The 5,546-nt window shown below is 49.2% G+C and overlaps 1 protein-coding gene across 7 annotated transcripts in view; it reads right to left on the reverse strand.

Moving 5' to 3' along the window:
* The window catches only part of Tbata (thymus, brain and testes associated), a 17,321-nt gene extending 15,941 nt beyond the window's left edge, over positions 1-1,380 (reverse strand). For all 7 annotated transcript variants that reach the window (XM_031346924.1, XM_031346923.1, XM_031346922.1 and 4 more), the window contains exon 1: positions 1,246-1,380. The gene's annotated coding sequence lies outside the window, so the exon portion shown is untranslated. The remainder of the gene's footprint in view (positions 1-1,245) is intronic.
* Between the last annotated feature and the right edge of the window lie 4,166 nt (positions 1,381-5,546).

The following is a 5,546-nucleotide window of genomic DNA, read 5'->3' on the forward strand; positions in this document are numbered from 1 at the left end:
TGAGATCAGACAATAAAATAACTAAGGACACTTCCCTAGTGGCACTTTTGGGGACACTCATACACACCAATCCATACACATCCATGTACACACACACCCATACACACCCATCCATATACACACACACTCATACACACTCACTCCCAAACACACACACAAGTTCCCAGGCAAACAGAAGTATCACAAACATGAGATCAGACAATAAAATAACTAAGGACATTTCCCTAGTGGCACTTTTGGGGACAAGGAGGAGAGCACACAGGAGATGAGCTGGTGGTGGCGTTCTGGTCCTTGAACACGTGGCTTGTTTAGTCCAGCTCAGTGCATTCGTAAGTAAACCAATGAAAAGAAACGGATGAAAGACGGCAGATATCAAAGCCAGAATTATGGTTAAATCTACAGCCCCCATGCAAGCGCTAGGGACTGGGTGTGAACGAGTTCTGAGAAAGGCCCTAGAACCACAGATCTGCAAGGCTCTCCCAGATGCCTCGGTACACCATCAGGTTAGTAGTAGAGGATGGGTTAGCCTCATTAGAGGCGGCACAGCCAAGGGCCAGCTTAGGCATCTGACTCAAGGGCTGTTGATCTTTTGTCTAAAAACAGTGAGCAGGGCTCCCTCTTCAGGAAGCTTCCTGCACGTCTCATCGATGGCAGGGGCTGGGGTTCTTAGATCCTTCATGCTTGAAAACAGGGCATTTGCAAGTCTCTCATCCACCCGCCTACAGGAAAAGGTGCTCTTTACAGTAGAAACTCTCCAACACTCTTGACCATTATAGTATAGCAGGAAATCCATTTTTCCTTGGGTCTAAATTTGCGTGCGTGCATGAGTGTGTGCGTGCCTGCCTGCCTGCGTGCGAATATGTGTTTGCAGTGGTCATGGGAGTACTCTGAAGCAGTATCTACACATAAGATGTGTGTGGATACTTGCATCTTGTTTTTTAATGTTTTCCTTCTTCATTAATCTTAGATATGACCCATTAAATTCCTCAATACGCTTATGAGTCAACAGCCACATACAGGGGTCAGTAGGGACCTAGGAAGAGAGACAGCTGAGGCCACCACAGCCCATCCCTGCCCTCCCCTGCCTCTGATCCTGGGCTCACTGACAGTCAGGTTCAAGAGATCTGAAGGGATCCACCAATGTAACCATAGGACACCCTCTTATCCCCCACCCCGTTCCTTTGTCGTCACCTGGAGCCAGATCCCATTTCATTCCCTGCCCTCCAGAGAGGTCCCTGGACTCACCAGGAAGATGCCCACTACAGCTTATGAACAAGAAGCCCCTGGTGCCTGACCAAGATGGATAAGAAGACTAGTCGAAGGTGAGGCTTGTTGGTCAGAACTGTGGGCTAACCTGTCGCTTTGTGACTGTGCTGAGCCCAGTGGTTGCTAGGTTACCCCCTTCCCCACAACTCCAGAACTTAGCCCAACACCTTCCTCACCCACCACGGTGGGTGGAGTTAGTTCCCTCTTTCCCCTTTCCGGGGTTGGTGGGGGGTGGGCTCAGTCCTGGGGAAGCCGGTTCTTTCTTAGGTAGAGAAAAAGAGCCCAAACGCGGGATCAGAGTGGGGGGGGAGGGGGTTCCTGTGGCTTTTTTTACTCGGGTTGACGGGATCAGAGTGGGGGGGAGGGGGTTCCTGTGGCTTTTTTTACTCGGGTTGACAGGGAGGGAAGATTAAGGTCTTCGGTTCGTTAAGGTGCCTACATTGCCAGGGGTATGAAGTGCAAAGTACCCTCTGTTAAAAAATCCCATCCCGGGGCTAGAGAGATGGTTAAGAGTACCGACCGCTCTTCCAGAGGTCCTGAGTTCAACTCCCAGCCACCGCATGGTGGCTTACAACCACCTGTAATGGGATCCCATGCCCTCTCCTGGTGTGTCTGACATCTACAGTGTACTCATATAAATAAAATAAGCAAATCTTTAAAAAAAAAAAAAATCCCACCCTGCCATTTATCCTGATGTGATCTCAGACAGTCTACCCCAAGACTCTGAACTTCATATCGCTGACCCTATCAGAGTTCCTGCTATAACGGGAATGACATAAATGTCTATAAAACCAAGTTTCAGGTATAATAGGGGTAACAGGTGCTTATTTTCTACAGTCTCCCCCAAATTTCATCTAAATCTCACCAGTTAGGCATGTTATGAATAGTTTTCTCACATATCTGCGTCTTTTTCAAAAATTTTCTCAGGAGGCCAGGCAGGGAGTTAATTACTGTCAGGGGCTCAGGTCTGGTAGGGCTGAAATGGGGTCCCCACTTATTTTCCCTAGGAAATCGACTTAACACACATTAAAGTACTTAGAACACCTTGCGGCTTCAAATCTGATCTCTTAACTATCACTGTGCAGGCTGGGCCTAGGGGAGAATGCTCTTGCCTACTTCCAGGCTCGCTCTGAAGAACAAATGAACTGGTTTCGAGTCAAGGGTCTAGCAACATCCATGCAGGAGATGCTCCAAAAGGGAGACTGGGGAGGTGGCTTCGCCTGCAAAGTGTTCGCCCTGCAAGCATGAGAGTGTGAGTTCAACCCCCACACCCTTGTGTCAAAAACAAAAACACAAACAAACAAACAAATAAACAAACCCAAAAGCAAAAAAAAAAAGCTGGGTCGCAGTGTTGTCATATCTGCAATGTCAGCACTGGGCAGATTTAGGTGGCTCCCTGACACCATTCGCATAGTGAGCTGGGTAGATCCCCATTTGTTTAATTTAACATTTTAAGGATTTATTTATTTATTTTATGTGTATGAGTACACTGTAGCTGTACAGATGGCCGTGAGCCATCATGTGGCTGCTGGGAACTGAACTCAGTAAGGCCCCCGCTCTCTCTGGATCCCCTCGCTTCTCCCTGCTCGCTCCGGTGTAATACACTGTAGCTGTCTTCAGACGCACCAGAAGAGGGCATCAGATCTCATTATGGGTGGTTGTGAGCCACCGTGTGGTTGCTGGGATTTGAACTCAGGACCTCTGGAAGAGCAGTCAGTGCTCTTACCGGCTGAGCCATCTCTCCAGCCCTTTATTTAACATTTTATTGACTCTTTGTTTCACATCACGCACCCCAGTCCCACTCATGACCTCATATCTGCCCTCTGACCTTGTAACTCCCCTCCCCAAATAACACACACACACACACACACACACACACACACACACACACACAGCATAGAGAACATCTCATCGTGGACGCTGTAGTGTGTCACTGTGCGTCTCACAGTCTACCCCTCTGTCCGCACATCTTCACTTGCAAATGTTCATTGCAATGACTCATTGGTTTGGTTCGAGGTCTCTGGACCCTCACTGAGGCCTCTCCTGGTTATCCTGTTGCCCTATGTCATGGAGATCATGTGGCTTTGAATCCACAGGAGCAGCATTTTTGCGTGTCTCCAACATTCACAGATGATGTAGATTTTGGAGTGGGCCAACTCAAAGCCGTGGGTCTGGGCCTGGGTGGCAACTGAGCTGGTCAGCCCTGTGCTGGCTAGTTTTATGTCAGTTTCATGCCAGCTAGAGTCATTGGGAAGCAGGGAGTCTCACTTGAGAAAAGGCTTCCTTAAGATTGGGTTGTTGACTAGCCTGCTAAGGCATTTTCCTAATTAATGATTGGTGGAGGAAGGCCCAGCCCATTCTGGGTGGAGTCACCTCTGAGCTGAGCAAGAAAGCAAGCTGAGCAAGCCTGGAGAGCGAGCTAGGAAGCAGTACGCTTCCGTGGCCTCTGAATCAGCTCCTGCCTCCAGGTTCCTGCCCTGACTTCCTTTGACGATGAGGCCATGGTGTGGAAGTGTGAGCCAAATAAACCCTTTCCTCCTCGAGTTGCTTTGGTCACGGTCTTTCCTCACATCAACAGTAACCCTGACTAGGACGCCTAACCCACTTGGTGAGGTCTACGTTAGTGAGCAATCCTGTCTCGAAAAAATAAACGCCGGGCAGAGTTGGTGCACGCCTTTCATCCCAGCACTTGGGAGGCAGAGACAGGCGGATTTCTGAGTTCAAGGCTAGCCTGGTCTACAGAGTGAGTTCCAGGACAGCCAGGGCTACACAGAGAAACCCTGTCTCGAAAAACCAAAAAATAAAACAAACAAACAAAAAATGGGCTGGTGATATGGCTCAGCAGTTAAGAGCACCAACTGTTCTTCCAGAACAGAGGTCCTGAGTTCAATTCCCAGCAACCACATGATAGCTCACAACCATCTGTAATGGGATCTGATGCCCTCTTCTGGGGGTGTCAGCAACAGTGTCCTCATATATAATAAATAAATCGTTTTTTAAAAAATGCGTGTTGCCTAAGGAATGTTATTTAAGGTTCCTTTCTGACCTTCACATGTGCACACGTGTTCACGCCTACCTGCATACACACATACACAAGAATGACTACCATCTCTGGCCACTACATGAAAGTAGGATGTGGGGTAACTTCTTTGTCTATAACTACCTTTCGTGATTCATTCACTTGATTTCTCTGAAGTCCGACCCAGATACAGTAAGGTGGGAGCAAGATTAATTCTTGGTCCCGGAGCTGTTATGGGCCGGAAGCCGTGCCTATAGGCTTTTTAAGCCCAGAAGGCTTGAGAAAAGCACCTGGAAGCCAGTCCACGAATAAGGCGGCTGCTTTTCAGAACTGATGCGGTGGCTCGATGCCAGGGCTGGCTCACTTCAACGTTCTGAGGCGTCTAGACTCTGTGGGTAGACTCCGGGAAGCAAGGAGGTTGAAATGGATAGCTACAGGCAGACCTCAACCTCTCCTAATGCTCTGCACTCCCTGCTCACCTGACGAGGGAATGGGGGAGGGAAGGATGTGACAGGACTCCAGTCACTGCAATGGGAGAGCCTTTGGCTTTGCCCTGCTTCTTAACTTCACTCATGAGATTCTCTGTCTGAGAGGGGACTTTTTTTGCTGGGTCTGGTGACGCTTTGGAAACCAGCTTGAAAGCCCTCTTGCATGTTCCTGGGCAGTCTGGTGACTACTGATACAAATCCTACTGTGTTTGAAGAGGGTGGGGCTTTCCTCTCATGACCAGCCCCTCCCTGCAGCTTCCAGCATTCTGGGGGGGGGGGGGAATTTCCCACTGAATCAGCTGACACAGCTGAGAAAACCCCCTGCCACCCATCCTCTGGGTGACGTTAATGGGTCTGTTGTGTGCAGAGCTGCACCAGAGTCCGGATGCTTTAGTGAAGCTGCTGTGGGGAAGGCAGGGGATAGCTTAAGACATGCCTTAAGCCAGGCAGTGTGGCAAGGGACTATAATGCCAGCACCCAGAAGGCAGAGAGGCAGGCGGATCTCTGGGAGTTCGAGGCCAGCCTGGTCTACAGAGCGAGTTCCAGGATACCCAGGGCTACACAGAGAAACTCTGTCATGAACAACAAAACAAAACAAACAAACGGAAAGGGGAAAAAAATGAAAGAAAAGAAAAGAGAAATGGGAAGAGAGAGTGAGAGCGAGAGAGAGAGAGAAAGAGAGAGAGAGAGAGCTAAGGGGGGAATGTCTTAAGTACTGGTTGGCAGAGGACCTGGAGACCTGAGTACTGTCAGAAACAGGAGTGAGCTGGCTG

This window comes from Mastomys coucha, unplaced genomic scaffold (assembly GCF_008632895.1).
Source record: "Mastomys coucha isolate ucsf_1 unplaced genomic scaffold, UCSF_Mcou_1 pScaffold3, whole genome shotgun sequence".
Taxonomy (NCBI): Eukaryota; Metazoa; Chordata; class Mammalia; order Rodentia; family Muridae; genus Mastomys; species Mastomys coucha.